The 16,270-nt window shown below is 44.0% G+C and overlaps 1 long non-coding RNA gene across 1 annotated transcript in view; it reads right to left on the bottom strand.

Moving 5' to 3' along the window:
- Nucleotides 1-1,125: 1,125 nt before the first annotated feature.
- The window catches only part of LOC147724418 (uncharacterized), a 107,697-nt gene continuing 92,552 nt past the window's right edge, over nt 1,126-16,270 (bottom strand). Inside the window, exon 4 of the long non-coding RNA XR_015310093.1 lies at nt 1,126-2,826. This is a non-coding gene — a long non-coding RNA (uncharacterized LOC147724418). The remainder of the gene's footprint in view (nt 2,827-16,270) is intronic.

Here is a 16,270-nt window from a genome sequence, read left to right as displayed (position 1 = left end):
TAGAAATCTGCAGAATCAGACTCAATAGCATTAGAAGTGTGCAGTCCACCTACGGCTACCTCTTGTAAGGCACTATCGCAGCTAGGTCTCTCCTTATTAATGGCCAAAATATTAGTTACCTATGACTTTAAAGATATCGCCGGGGCAGACTCCTGCTCACTGCCTAACAAAATCTCAGCATTTACAGCTTCAGTAGTACTCGAGTCTCTTTCTAATACAGGGCAAGTATTTGCAGCTTCCAATTCCATTACCCCACTCATAGTCACAAACCAATGTACTCCTTCTACAGTGTTGGCTTCACTCATCTGGCCGGCACCTTCATCCTTATCCAATATCTCAGAATGATCACAAACAGCTGCTTCAAGTCGGCCCGATTTAAGTCTTTCCTTATTTGTAAGCGAGGAAAATAGCTCCGGGATTCCAATTGCCGGTCTCAAATTAGTCTCACCGCCCTCCTTACCTCGGGGTCCTCTCGCTGCTTTATCCCCTTTATCTGTCTCTTTGCTCCGCATATCGGAGCTAGCAGCAGCCTCCACCGTGTTTGAAGCCTCCTCGCCCTCCGGCGGTTCAGATGTAGCGGCCCCCTTTCCACGACCTCTTCATCCTTTGGGGGGTACAAAGGGGGGTGGTGATGGACGGAGCATCTGAATCAATCAAACACTCACACCCAGTCAAAAGATCTGGGTTTAATCCATCACCGTTCTTTAGCCCACTCTGCCACCCCAGTTCAGACATGGCTATATGCAAATCAGTCTAACCCTGGGCCTCATGGGAACAGTCCATCCCGAACTGCCAAGCCATGTCTTCCCTGGACTGGAAACAAGCTTCCGAGGACCGGTTTCTGGCATTCCAGCCTTCTTCAGCCCGGCTTGCTTGAATCCAGTGGCAAAGTGAGCAAGGGACTCACGTCTGAGCATGCCCTGCCACACTTATGGCGACCAAAAGCGGTACAAAAGGGGGTGGTGATGGACGAAGCATCTGAATCAATCAAACCTTTGGGAGCCATTGCTTCCGACCCTCCTTCCTCAAAGCAATTCTCTCTGAACCAGCAGGACCAGGTGAGCCGCCTCCAATGCGCTGCCCACAACCAGTGCGGGCTCCGTACACCAGGTCCTTTTACCGCCGCTAATCGAGACCAGAGCATCAATACGGAGGGTAAATATATTCTTTTTTCCTTTACCCTTTCTGGAAAAAGTCGTGTAGAATTCAAAGAGACCAGCTGCGCCGTTAAAGGTCACCCTCCTGCCCGTTATTCACTCGAGCAGCTCCGTGCCCCATGAGGTCCGGCAGTAGCAGCTTGCTCAAGCGTCCAGCGTGGACGCCATCTTGCCTCCTACAGCCCAGGCATGTGTAATTGTGACATGGTGGTGATCCTGAGTTGAACATTGTTTACATGCAACATAGTCATGATTCAAGAAGTCCATAGTTTTTACATTGCAAAGTTCACATGGTAATACATTCATATTGTTATATGTGAGAATTATAACAGGAGACAATGCTGAGGAGATGTGTTTTAAATTAAGTGAACAACGATAAAATAAAGTAATTAACTTAAAATTGAAAATTGCAAACAAAAAGTTGGTGGATGAAAACATTGTAGTAGAGTCCAAATGGTCATAAGTCCAAAGTCCAACTTACTCTTCCCATCTGATATGGAAAAGTAGGCAGGAATAGTCCAACAAAGTGAATGTGTAGCACACAAAGGACAACATTAGGTGCAAGGTTTCTTGATGACGGTGATGCTTGTCTTGCCATCCTGAGCTCCTGGAATTTTGTGTGGAAGTCCCCTTTATTTCAGAATGCTGCGGCGAGGGCGATTGTCGGACTGCCCAGATTCAGCTCGGTGGCAGGTGTCCTTCGTTCCCTACATTGGCTCCCTGTAAGGAAGCGCATCCTCTTTAAGGTTCTGTGCCTTGCCTTTAAGATTCTGAGAGGTATAGGCCCGGAAATCTTATCTAGTTGTCTCTCCTTTTACGTTCCCACCCGTACCCTCCGTTCCCAGGGCCTGGCCCTTGCTGTGGTCCCCAAATTCAGGCTCAGTCGCATGGGAGGCCGCTCGTTCAGTGTAAAGGCCGCGGCAGCATGGAACTCCCTTCCTGTTGAAATCCGTCTGATGGAGGATCTCTTGACTTTCCGGAGGGCCATAAAAACATTCCTGTTTTAGCTGCTTTTATGTTTTTCACTTTCCTGGTGTGTTATGCTCTACCTTGTCTCTGCGCCGGGACGCTCCTTGGCTGGAGTATCTGTGCGCATAATGAATCAACATAACATAACATAACATTTGCCAGAGGGGGATCCGGAGTTGCTGAGACAGGGGCACATGCAGGTGTGGGCTCCTCTGACAGGGCCCCCTTTCCTGTGGCTGCCGAAGATGTTGATGGTATTGATGCACTTGAACCATAGAAAGGGGTAGTTGCAGGTGGAAAACCCCAGATGAGGGTGGTGTAGCTGTACCCCAGAACCTTAATCGGGGAAGTCACCTTTGTGTGGATGCCGGCCACCTCAGTGTGGATGTCTGTCACATCGGTGTGGATGGCAGCATCCTCCTGGTATGTGTTCCTCTGCAGCTCCTTCATTTCCAGGATTTCAGTCACTATCTAGCCCATGACGCTTTGGGAGTCCTGGTAGACTCCCAGGACGTGGCTGATGGCATCCTGGGTGTCTGTGGCCTCAGTGGGCTCACTCTGTGGGCCCACAGTTACCCTCATACTAGGCCTACCCCCATGGCCTTCTTCTATAGTGTTGTCATCACTGATGGTTCGTCCTGGGGTGGAAAGGAACTCTGTTTGGTTTCCAACCTCTGTGCAGGTGCAGTGGCGGATTGACCTGTTGAGAAATAGAGTACATTGTTAATAATGGAAACGAGGTATCTAGATCCATGTTGCTTGTATAAAAGTAAATTCGGGCCTAGGTTGGAACAAAATGGAGATTAGTATTATCATCTACTTGCGTGGATTGGAAGTTGTTACTAGATATTATTTTGACATTCAATAGATGTACTAGGTTTCAACAGCTCATTAGATGTACAAATATGTGGCATTGTGGAGTTAAGGATAGACATGACATCTCCAAAACTCTGCTATAAACAGAATGTGCAATACAAAAGGGGATGATGAACGGAGCGTTTGAGCAAATCAAACACTCACCCCCAGTCAACTTATCTGGGTTTAATCCATCACTATTCTTTAGCTCACTCAGCCACCCCAGTTCAGACATGCCATATGCAAATCAGACTGACCCTGTGCCTCATGGGAACAGTCCAGCCCGAACTGCCAAGCCATGTCTTCCCTGGACCGGAAACAAGCATCCTGGGACCGGTTTCGGATTCATAATCCTCATCAGCCAGGCTATTTTGAATCCAGTGGCCAAGTGAGCAAGGGACTCACGTCTGAGCATACCCTGCCAACTTAGGGCGAACAAAGCGATACTAAAGGGGATGATGGACAGAGCGTTTGAGCAAATCAAACACTCACCCCCAGTCAACTGATCTGGGTTTAATCCATCACCATTCTTTAGGTCACTCAGCCACCCCTGTTTAGACATGGCCATATGCAAATCAGTCTGACCCTGTGCCTCATGGGAACAGTCCAGCCCGAACTGCCAAGCCATGTCTTCCCTTGACTGGAAACAAGCAACCTGGGACCGGTTTCGGATTCATAATCCTCATCAGCCAGGCTATCTTGAATCCAGTGGCCAAGTGAGCAAGGGACTCACGTCTTAGCATACTCTGCCAACTTAGGGCGAACAAAGCGATACAAAAGGGGGTGGTGATGGACGGAGCGTTTGAGCAAATCAAACACTCACCCCCAGTCAACTGATCTGGGTTTAATCCATCACCATTCTTTAGTTCACTCAGCCACCCCAGTTCAGACATGGCCATATGCAAATCAGTCTGACCCTGTGCCTTATGATAACAGTCCAGCCCGAACTGCCAAGCCATGTCTTCCCTTGACCGGAAACAAGGAGCCTGGGACCGGTTTCGGATTCATAATCCTCATCAGCCAGGCTATCTTGAATACAGTGGCCAAGTGAGCAAGAGACTCACGTCTGAGCATACCCTGCCAACTTCGGGCGAACAAAGCGGTACAAAAGGGGATGATGTACGGAGCGTTTGAGCAAATCAAACACACACCCCCCAGTCAACTGATCTGGGTTCACTGGGTTTAATCCAACACCATTCTTTAGCTCACTCAGCCACCCCAGTTCAGACATGGCCATATGCAAATCAGTCTGACCCTGTGCCTCATGGGAACAGTCCAGCCCGAACTGCCAAGCCATGTCTCCCTGGACTGGAAACAAGCACCCTGGGACCGGTTTCGGATTCATAATGCTCATCAGCCAGGCTATCTTGAATCCAGTGGCCAAGAAGCAAGGAACTCACGTCTGAGCATACTCTGCCAACTTAGGGCGAACAAAGAGATACAAAAGGGGATGATAGATGGACACTCAGAAATGTGGTCATAACATGTGTGTTCATCCATTCCCTGGCTTATTTGTCCCTAATACAGGCACGCACCCAACTTGGATGTATATTTAGCATTGTTTGTCATGTGAGAAGTGCAGTGTTAAGGGGTCATCTGCCACTGCTAATAAGCTGAGTTTCCTTCATAGCTCACATATATTAGGTGTACACCATTGTTATGGTGTCACTCATGCCATCAATGAATTCAGCTGTTGGGTCCAGGACACCATAAAGAAAAGAATTCAGACATATATCTGAGTGGAGCATTGTAAGTACATTGCACAGTCTATGATGAGTAAAGGTCAGCACTAACATGGAAGACAAGTGAAAAGGGCAAAGGGAGTCTAGCATCTTGGTTAGAGTTCCAGTTAAAAGGCCTCATGGTAGTAGTGGTAGCTTTTCAATCTCACTTTAGCAGCACTTGACAAATGGTAACCTGCATGATAAGTCTAGGTCACTTGTAACAAGGCAGGCAACTGAGAAGGGGCAATAGGAGTATAGCATCTTGGTTAGAGTTGGAGTAAAAAGGTCTAATGGTAGATGTAGTTACTTCAATCTCACTTTACCGATACTTGAGAAATGGTAACCTGCATGCATGACTAATATATAGTTGTTACATGGCAGACAAGTGAGAAGGGGCGAAAAGAGTGTAGCTTCCTGGTTAGAGTCAAGGTCCCATGGTAATTGTAGTCACTTCAATCTCACTGTACAACAACACTTGATAAATTGTGACCTGCATGATTAGAGAAGACCAATAGTAACATGGCAGACAAATGAGAAGGGGCAAAAGGAGTGCAGAATCTTGGTTAGATTTAGAGTGATAAGGCCTCATGGTAGTTGTAGTCACTTCAGTTTCACTTTACCAATACTTCAGAAATGGTAAACTACATGACTAGAGAATACCAGTAGTAACATGGCAAGTGAGAGGGGGCACAAGGAGTCTAGCATCTTGGTTAGAGATGAAGTGACAAAGCCTCATAGTAGTTGTAGTCACTTCAATCTCACCTTACCCACACTTGGCAAACGGTCAGTGCACTATAGCTGTTGCCAACAGGCATTTGGTTTGGACCATACATTTGCATTTTAACACATATGATGGGCCGTGGATTGATATTTTAATGCACTTACAGACAGCATTACAACATGTGGTATGTCATGGAGTTGGATACAAGTGCTCTCATATGCAGCAATACACACTGAGACAGACAAACCAACATCTCTGACACTTCGAGAATTTCATTTAAGCAAAGTAGATAGAGAATGCAATAGCAAATGCAGAGTTGAGAGCAAACAGGACATTATGATATTGGGGCAGTTAACAAAGTGTAACTAACCAGAGTCCACTCCACTCCCCGGCCTAGAACTTCTCCTCCCAGACAAAGAGTTATAATGGTGAGCTGGGAGGGCCACCGCCAGTTCTCTGTGCCTCCAGGTGGTGGTTGTTGTACATGGTACGCCCCATCCACCTAAGGTTGTTCCACATTTTCCTAAACGTAACCCTCTGTACGCATGGTGGTACCAAAGCATTCACTCTATTGACTATTCTGTCCTACATTTAAATTTTCCTACTGAGAGGAGTAAGCTGGACTTGGCCTTTGAAAATATGTGGCTCTGCTCTAATGATTTTGTCCACCATGGCTCTCAACACTTGCTCAGTAATGTTTTATTTTCCCTAGGCATGGCGAAAAAATAAAATGTGATATGAATTAAAAACAAACAAGTGATAGAGGTAAAAAGGTGCAAAACCAACATTACAGGTGTTGGGGAGTGCTAGATGGGAAGATGTCAAAAGAGAAGCTCTTTCTCAAAATGCAGAAAATGCTGGTGCCTGTCTTGTGGGCTGCAATTTGGAAGCAAAGGATGCTGGTCAAGAATCGGGTATGTTTTAAAGTGTGATTTGCAGGCTTGTCCCCTTGCCAAAGCATATCAGGTGTGTAGCTTTTAAAACCATCCAATAGCCACTGCTTTTTTTTTCATGCGTACCATGGTGGTCACCTGTAGCTGGATAACCGCCATTTGTTGAGTACCAGTGGGAAACTTTGTCGTTGTAATATGCTCATCGGGTGGAGCATGGACCTGGCGGCATCTGTGGACGCAACTCTGACATTGCAGACCACCACGGTACCATAGAGAAGACTGCCGTATCCACAGTTGGCGTTTCAGACAGCACAACTCATAATACGGTGGACGGTAGATCTCTGGTGCAGAGGTTTTGTAGACGACGTGGGCATGGCATTGTGCGGTCAAACCACCAAACTTGTAATCAGGTCTGTAATGTCTTTGTCTGTAGATGGGATTAAAGAAGGTTATGTTGCAAGCACAGAAAGGAAAGCAGCAGAAAGAAGTTTAAAAGAGTTAGGTGTGGCCATGTTAAAAATGGTGCTCATCCATATTTAGCTGTGTATGACTGTGAGTACCCTTACACATTTTCAGGTGTAGGAATGTTGTGTATTGTGTTGTTAGAGGGACACAAGATAAAAGGTGGCTTACCTCTGGCAGCAGGAGTTCTGACCATAAGTTATTTAGGTCTGAACTGGTCCAAACAGGCAGTACCTTTGGGGTGGCTACCCCTAACTTGGGATGTGTAGGTGATTGGCATCATGTAGGGTAGGCCTTTAAGGGCTGTGGAGGGTTGAATAGTCCTCTGATGTCTCTTCCATTTGAGATAGATGCCAGGAAATCTAGATAAGTCTACTTATTTGGATGAATGCACTGCAATTGTTCTGTTATGCTATATTGATTTGTATGCACACAATTCCCCTAAAAAGATATACAGGTGCTTGGGTAGGTGTGCAGGTTTGTGGTCCTCAAGGTGCTTATACGAAGATTCAGGAACTCAAGAAATGGGGAGGAGGCTCTGATGTGTTGAGGGAGGTCATTCCATGTCTTGGGGCCAATGCAGGAGAATGGCAATCTCCAGTTTTGCTTTTGCAGAATGTGTGTGAGTGAAAGTGAGTCAGAGTGTAGGCGTCTGGTTAGTTAGTGAAAGTGTACTGTGTTTTGTAGGGATTTGTATGCGTGTGAGATGTTTGAATTGGCTGCTCTTGTGAATGGGGAGAAAATGAAGCTTCCTGAGATGAATCTTCCTTAAGTCTGCTTGCTGGCTTCTTCTTTGAAGATGGTTTTGGCCTCTTCTTCAAAGAAAATGTTGGCTGTGAAGGGAGCATTGGTGGATATTTTCATAGGACAGAAGGATTGGTGAGGAGACTCCATGTTTAAAGATCCTGCTCAGTGAACTTATTTGTTTAGAGAAAGCAGCACTCCAATGTTGGAATTATCACTTTTCTGACCAAAAAACAAATGCCCTAACATGCAATGAGTTTTCTTACCTGTAAATAGGGTCATTCCAAATTTCCCCAGCTTGTGTCCACCATGTCTCACTAACTAATAAATGGGGTTATTTAGACCCTTGCAGACAGTCCATCAGTTTACCCAATTTAGAGATTGGGCCTTTTTGGCAGGTAACTCTTTGTTGTGGAACAAGTCACTGCTGCGGTAGATACTTTCACATCACTGAAGGTTTGCTGAGTGGTTGTCATATTTAAAGAACCTCCTCAGCAAACTTTTTTATTTAGAGAAATCAAATGTGCAAAAAAAGAAATAGCCCGTCATGCAAGGAGTTTTAGTTTATGGACAATTCTGCATTTCTCTGCCCATATATGCAGGGAAAATGAGTGACTCACTCCACCCTCAATACGGTAGGATGGCTGTCACTGTGATCTGGTGGTCTATTAGCAGCTGCACCACATGTTCAGATGTGTACATTTGCAGAGCTAACAGACCTCCACTGGTGTTCACAGTTTTCCATCCTCTACATTGAGCTGTGGAACTACAGGTTTACCATGGCAGGATCACCACTGTAACTCGAAGTAAGACTCTATGAGTCCTATTCACAAAGGTAAATTTACATGTGAGTAAATCTATACAAGGAAGAGTACGATTTATTTTTTAGAAACTTTACAATTTTGGGTTATTCACAAAATCTGTGTCAAGTTTATCAAATGTGTAGAAATATATCTCCACCGCCTGAAACAAGTGGTGAAGCCTAATTTCGGAGTGTAAAGTTACTACTGTCAAAAAGGAGCAGTAGTAAGTCAAGCACCACACATGGCCAACCGCTGATACTGCAATACCCTCCCACAGAAATGATGTAGATAGAGACTTAAAATAAAACCCAAAAGGAAATAATATTACATTAAATTATTTATAATAGTAAAATTTACAAACAGATTAATTTTAATATTTAAACAATGAGCAACAAATAAAATTATGTTTTTATTTTATTTTATTATGTTTGAATAACCTTTTTGAATTGTAATATATTATAATTAAAACAGTTTTAATGAATTTGTTGCATCACTTTTAATACCTATTAATAAACATTAAAAATATATTTGTTAGTATATCTGGGATTTTGTTACTACAGCTTTAAAATATAATATTAATTGAAGTTATTATATTTAAATAATTAAATAAAGCAGAATTATTTTAATAGTGTTGTAGATTTTTACTACTTTGGTTTATGTTTAAAATACATTTAAGTCACATTAACTTTTAGCATAAAATATTTTAACTACATTGTTCTAAAGTTTAAACACATTTTTTATTGCCTGTATAATATTCCACTGAAGGCTCTCCAGCTCACCCAAGAGATAGAGCCACAGGAAGTCTTTCAGGATTGGAAAGAGTTCTAAACAAGGTATAAAGCCCAGACTGATTTTTTATTTATTATTTATTTTGTTTTTTTAAACTCGTAAGGCGCAACAGCTACCCAAAAAGGGTTTCCCGGCGCTGAGACACTTTCCCGGCGCTGAGGCTTATCCAATGTCCACAGGGCTGCTAGTAGCCTTGTATATGTGGATGCAGCTAGCCATATTACCTGTGCCAGCCCTGAAATAAACGTGTTTGCATGTTTCTCACAAATAGTAATGCTGTTTGCAGTAACTGTGGCAATAGCGCAATCGGTCCTATCATAAATGCATGTTCATTAATTAAATCCTGGAGATCTAAAAAGAACTCCAGTGCTGAGTCCTGGCATACACAATCTCAAATAAAGCACTGGGTTTAACCCAATGAGAAGCTACCAGTCTTGTTAGAAGGGACTTGGCCACAGGACCATTATGGAAGCTTCCATAAATTGTCCACTATGTAAGGCTGATTTGACTTCATGGGCCGTGTTTCATAAAGAGCCCCGGAGGTGCAGCGGGCATTTGCAACCGCTTTGTGTGCCCCCTGGGCACTTTGGTATTACAGAAGGGGACGCAGACCCGTGTGTGGACCCTTCTGCAGGCCCGGCCCGTGCAGGGCGTTATACCGGGGCAGTGACGTCAGGTGGGGGGGTTTAAAATGCGGGATATGGACCATTACAGGTAAGTAACGAAAAAAATGAATAAAACGAATGTCGTTGCCCACGCTGCATCACCAAATGTGATGCAGCGTAGGCAACGAAATTTGTTTTATTTATTTGTTTCGTTACTTACCTGTAATGGTCCATATTCCGCATCTTAAAAAACCCCACCCTGTCGTCCCCTGCCTGACGTCACCGCGCCGGTATAACGTCCTGCAAGGGCCGGGCCTGCCCCTCTGTAATACCAATAGCGCTAGTGCACATTAAGCACCAGCGCTATTTGCAGGGGTTGTTCCCTCATTTGCATAGGGCGTGCCCCAAGTAAATGAGGGAATCCCTTTGCCTTTGCGCCCATGCCGTATTACAGACATGGGCGCAGATGCAAAGAAGCTGTCAGGAGGCAAACTGACAGTGTGCTGCCTGATAGCAGCCCTCTGGAGAGGGGAAAGGGGGTCCCATGGATCCCCCCAGACATCCCCTTGCAGGCGGCTGCCATTTATTACTGGGGCTACATTCTATTAAGATTATGATGAGACCCTATGAATGCAAAGTAGAGAGTAGAGGTAAGATGGCCGTTAGAGAGTTTACTCACCCGCACATCTCACTAGCCTACTTCCTTTATTCACCGAAAATCGAAATGGGCCACAGTAAGTGCTTTTCTTTTGAATCTTAATATATTAAATACAGTTTCAATGTATTGAGGAGTGATAACTGGTTGAATATGTGCTACTAACAAATGTCATTCATAAGAAAAAAATTAACAACAAAAATTGTGATGACATGCACATACTCAGTGCATTAAGCTTGTGGTTAGCTTCGAACTACAAATAATTGTACAATAAGTGTAGGTTTTCCGATAAGGAATCCTGCCCCTTTTTTGGTATGTCTGTGTAGTGTTGGAAAAGCTTTGCTTTATACAGGAAGGTGACGCCGACCAGATTTCCCATTGAGCATATAAAATTCAATATTCACATTTATGTTTACAGAATGATTTCAAATTGTTCTGCTGGTTTAGCAAATTAGAGAGTTAAAGAGACGGAGACATATTGAGTGCCTCACTTCTTTGTAAAACCTCATGAAGCTAATGCTTAGGTGTCCGCCTGATGTTATGTATGTTTCTGGTAATGACTGTTTGCATTTCATTATAACTTACCTTGGTGATTCTTATCCTGTCATCGGCGCAGTCTTAAGGTTGGCATATTAATGAATCTCGGCACTGCAAATTGTTGTACAGCAAATCCATCAGGATGAGCTTCAATTAAATTATTCCTTAAGGGCTTCTGCCGACGTGATTGTTGGTTTTCAGATTCATGCACTTCTTTCACTGCTGTTGTTATTTATGGTATAATAAATACATGGTCGGTAAACCTTGCTTCATTCTCAGCCTATGGCAATAAGTAATCACTGTCCTGAGTGCTTCCAGGGGATGCTCTCGAGACCCTAAAAGACCAATTCAAGACAAAAAAATGGTTCCTACACAGAGCGAAAGAACTGGCCCTTCAGAATAAGGAATAAAAACTAAGAGGGATATTCACAAGGAAGTGGCAGAGAAAGGAGTTAGCCTTCTTGGATTAACGCCTCTCTCTGCGACTTCAGAAACGCAAGGCTGCACCATATTCACAAGAATATGGTGCCACCTTGCATTTCCCCCTGCGTTGGCGCTACGTCTCACAACGTAGCGCCAACGCAGGGTGCCAACACAGGGTGTCTGCAAGCAGGGAGGTTTGAGTATGTACTGGAAGGTGTCCCTTACCTGCACATAAACAAATCTAACATACCACTTTGTAATTTACATGTGCGTTGCTTCATTCAGCACACATGCAAGTTACAAAACAGCACAAGGCAGCACACATGAAAAAGCAAAAACGAGGACAAATAAAGCATTTCTCATCGTTTTGCAAACTTAAGACCAGTGTTTACCTCGCCTTAATTTTGGTGCTGCCTCCGATTTATGCTGCTCTTGTGATTAGGAGGCAGCTCAAAATCAATGGGTGTTGCGGTGGAACGCCCACCACAACACCCACTGCACACCCCTTTCACGTAAAACACAGCCCCAGAGGCTTCTTATTCACAAGGCAGCGTTAAGCCATATTAAGTGGCTTAACGCCACCTTGTGAATAAGGCGAGGCCCCTATCGCCACCACAACTGTAGCGGTAGGGGCTTGTGAATACTCCCCTAAGATTCTACAGTATCCAGAGTGAGATAATGCACCAGAATCGTTCTGACCGATGCATCCTAGAAATGCTAACACAATATAATATTGGCTTCTCAGGTTTTACTCTTATGTAAACTCATCCCAGCGAGAAGCAGGCTCTTCAGATGAAACCCTCCTCCAAAATCACTTTTAATTTCATTTCCCTGTATTAAAAACCAGTAAAATGAGGCCTAAGGTGTCAGAGTACAATGTCACACTTGAGTGATTGATGACAGAGTAGATGCTTGATCAATATTAAGCCAGTAAGTAAAGTGAACCTTATTGATCTTGGACTATATTTTCGGAGTTGAACAAAAAAGCTCCCCTTCTCTCAGAAAGTATTTAGGGTTCAAATTATTGCTCGCCGCATATGTCGGAGCTAAGGGGTGTGATTTTCTACAGAAATGGTGAAGGCACCGGTTTATTTATTTATTTACTTACGTTATTTATGTAGCGCGGATCTAGCCACAAATGTAAGAGAGAGTTCAAATAAACTTAGAACAGTGCGAACAAATATATTGGAGTCAATGGAAAGAGGTATTAATCTAGAGCAAATAAAGAAATGGAACAAAAGCATTTAATAATGAACCTAGTTATCAGTAGAATCTTGATAGAGGTCACAGAGAAGAATTATATCATGAAGCCTGTTTTGACAAGATGTATATATAGGTTTTTCTAAAAGGATAGCAAATTATTGGTGAGCCTTAATTCCAGAGTATTGGTGGTTACCCTAGAAAGACTGATTCATTTGTTCTTGATTTTTTTGTTTTCACAATTTTCAATAAAAGGGTAGATTTACTCTTCTAGTTTCTCTTAGTCCTCCATTTAGCTGTAGTTTGTCTTTGAGATATCTGGGGAGGGTGGCTTTTTAAGTCATGCATGTCGTTTTGAAGTGGATTTTGGCATCTCTTGGGAACCAGTGGAGGTCGGTGTGCGGCGAGAGGCAAGATGGCCGCTGGCAGGCCGTAGGGGGAACACGTGTTCTCTCCTCGCTCCCGAGGTAGCGGCTTTGAGCAGAACATAGAGCACAACACTCTTCTAACCGACGGCGATGACAAAAGAGCGGTGAAATTCCCCCTTCAAGAGATTCATCAAAAACTCTCTGATGGAAACTAAACGCTATTTTGAAAGCAAATACCAAAGTAACCTGTCTACGGTGAGCTTGCTACTGAGTGAATTGGAATCCCCTACTGAGACAATAAGGCCAGTCCTGATTTTAAAGGACAATATAAAAGGGAGCCTGAATCGAGCACATGAACTTCTTGAGAGAATTATTGTCACGAGCCACTACTGTTTGCTTCGACTGAGGAGGCGTATTATGGCTCCAAAACAAAGAAACACAAAGGAGGATAAAGAGAAAGCAATTTGTAACGATCCTGACGCTCCAGCAGCAAACCTTCAAACAAAAACAACCATACGGAGAATGGAGGACCCAGAATCAATCAAGGCGACTGGTAACAATGTAACAGCAAACGCTGCAAATCCAAAAGGAAAAAGAGAAAAAGCAAAAATCAAAAGATAAAGCTACCGTAATCAGAAAAAATAACAACGGCACAAAGGCATTTGAACAGGCAGGATTGAGACAACCTACGGTTCTGGAGGCGTTTTCCCCTGCAGCAACTACAGTACGATTGAATGCTAAGGCGACGACGAGCGCTAAAACAAATGAAACGACAGGTAAAGTGATTACTCACACCCCGCTGTCAATGATGCCTGAGAGTCTCCGGGAGGTGAATGGGGCGCTCACCAACGGCATTGGCAGCACTCAGGAGCAGATAGTTATGATGACTGCGGGAGCACGGGCTCTGCAGGGGGCGGGACCGCAGACGGAGCAGCGGGCGGGGCAGACCTCGCAGACTGAGCAGACGAGGCACCCGGAGTCACCGGAGCAGAGTTTGGGATGGGCTTCGCTACATACTGTGAAGGAGTCAGATCGGTTGGGCGCTACACCTGGCAAGGAGCAGAACGGGATACAGGACTCAGAGAGGGTTCCTGCTACTAATCAGACCCCAGTTAGCATGGAGACCCAACAAATTCTGACAATGCAGGTAACACAGGAGGAAGGGGAGGAAGGAGAGGTACTCTCTAATGCTGAATTACTATCAGAGTGTATGGAGGAGTTAGGAGCCAAAATACAGGATATGAACTGTACAGAAGATACTATGGGAATAGAGGAACAAGATAAAGGTGGAGTGACAATGCCCATATCAATAGGGTCACAGATTGATAAAAATGTACTGGCTTTGGACTCTAATACTATGAGTGTTACTCTACATTCTCCTTTAAACCCAGGCTCACCGAGTGATGATTGTTTTTTTTCATTGAATGAGGGTGGTGACGAGGAGGAGGATGGAGCTGTGGGTGGGACTGAACCTGAACCTGGTTCAAGCTCAGAGACTACTAATGCTTCAAAAGATTCTGATACTGATATTGAAGTGGAAATGGAGTTACTCCCAACCGGGCTAGACTCAGATATTACAGATAGCTCGGAACTGAGGGAAGAAACAGCTCATAAACTCCCATCCAGACGTAAATCAAAGACCCTAGTGAAAAAGAGATGGAATAAGACTAAAAGTGGTGTAAGTCCTCTACAAGTACAGGTTGTAAAAAGACTGGATTGAGACTACTCTGCGACATCGCAAATGTACCAAGAGACAGCGGGCTCTGCACCAACCCAAGATATGTCACAGAGGCAGACTACAGGTCAAGTTCAAGGTCAAGACCCGCTTAGATTTGAAACGATGTACTCTATGTTGAAACAGATTCAAGTGGAGGCTAGAGTGGAGAGCCAACGATCGAGACAGGAGAGTAAGAAGATACAGGGCTCTCTCAGGAAAGTTAATAAACTATACACAGATCTTGTGGGAAGGGTTACTGAAGTTGAGGAGAGAACCGGTAATCTGAAAGATGAGGTTAATAAGTGCAAGATTTCAAACAAGACCAAGAAAAAATACGTCTGATGTTTTATGGAAATTCGAGGATTTTGAGAATATGCAGCGAAGAAATAACATCTGAATACTGGGTGTGGCAGAGGGAAAGGAGGGAAAAGACATGAGGGCATATGTAATTGAATTGCTCAGATGTGCATTGCAGGTTGGAACTGGGAAAGTGAAATACAGCGCGCACACAGATTCCCGTTTGTACAGAGCAAGGCCAATATGTCTGCTAAACCCAGGGCAATACTTATATATGTCGGAAATTACCTATTAAGGGAAGAAATTATGGCAAAGGCAAAACCCCAGGCTAAATGCAGATATAAAGATGTCGAATTTTTTGCTAGGCCTGATTTTTGCCACACAACAGTTGAGAGGAGATGGAGGATGAGGGAGCTAATAACTCCATTTCAAAAACTAGGATGTGAGGCATACTTGATGTTCCCTAGTAGACTAAAGGTAGTCAAAAATGGGCAATTTAAAGTTTTTTACTCGGAGATTAAGGCCCAAGAATATCTGGTCTGGTTGAAGGAAAATAGATCTCAGGATGGTACAATGGCTCTGATTCCACACGGAAATCGGAAAACGTAAATAATAGTGCGCAAAAAGAGGATCACCAGATAGCTACATATTTAAGAATCTATGGCTATGACATATGATTAGTAGAAAGAAGGACAGTGTAGGGGGGAAAAAAGCGGGGGAAAGATAAAAGAAAATAAGGGGAAGTGGTGTGCTTTTTTGGGAGGTGTAGGGGTCAGGGAGATGAGTGAGAGGGAGCATCACCCTTGAGGGGTCACAGTCGCCACATATAGGTCTTATGGACCTATTTGCCAGTAGGGGGGTGGGACAGTCGGGGGGGGCTCTCAGGGGGGGGACCTTTTGGGGGCAAGGGGCACAACATGGAAATACTGTATATAAAAATGCAAACAGAACAAAGGAAAATAAACTATAAGAAATTGTGGAGACTAAATCTGGTGAAACAAATATCTGAGTTGAAATGGCTAAAAAGGATTGGATATGTGTTCGATGTTTACCAATGGCTGTACGAAACATGACATGGAATATATGTGGCTTGAATGAGAGGCAGAATAGGCAGAAGGTATCTCTTCTATTAAAAAATACGAGAGTTGATTTTTTACTTTTACAAGAAACACACATTATGGCATCTGAAATATACCTCTTGGAGCAACTGGGTTTTGTAATCTTTGCCTTCTCGAGACAGGGCTCTAGAAATAGGGGGGTGGCAATACTATCAAGGCGCAGGGATATTACTACGAGGAAGAAATTAGAGGATGCTTGGGGGAGATGGGCGCTGGTAGAGTGTATGATTGGG

Source organism: Lissotriton vulgaris, chromosome 4_1 (assembly GCF_964263255.1).
Source record: "Lissotriton vulgaris chromosome 4_1, aLisVul1.2, whole genome shotgun sequence".
Lineage (NCBI taxonomy): Eukaryota > Metazoa > Chordata > Amphibia > Caudata > Salamandridae > Lissotriton > Lissotriton vulgaris.
Note: the sequence above shows the minus strand (reverse complement) of the source record. Positions and strands in the feature narration are given on the sequence as shown.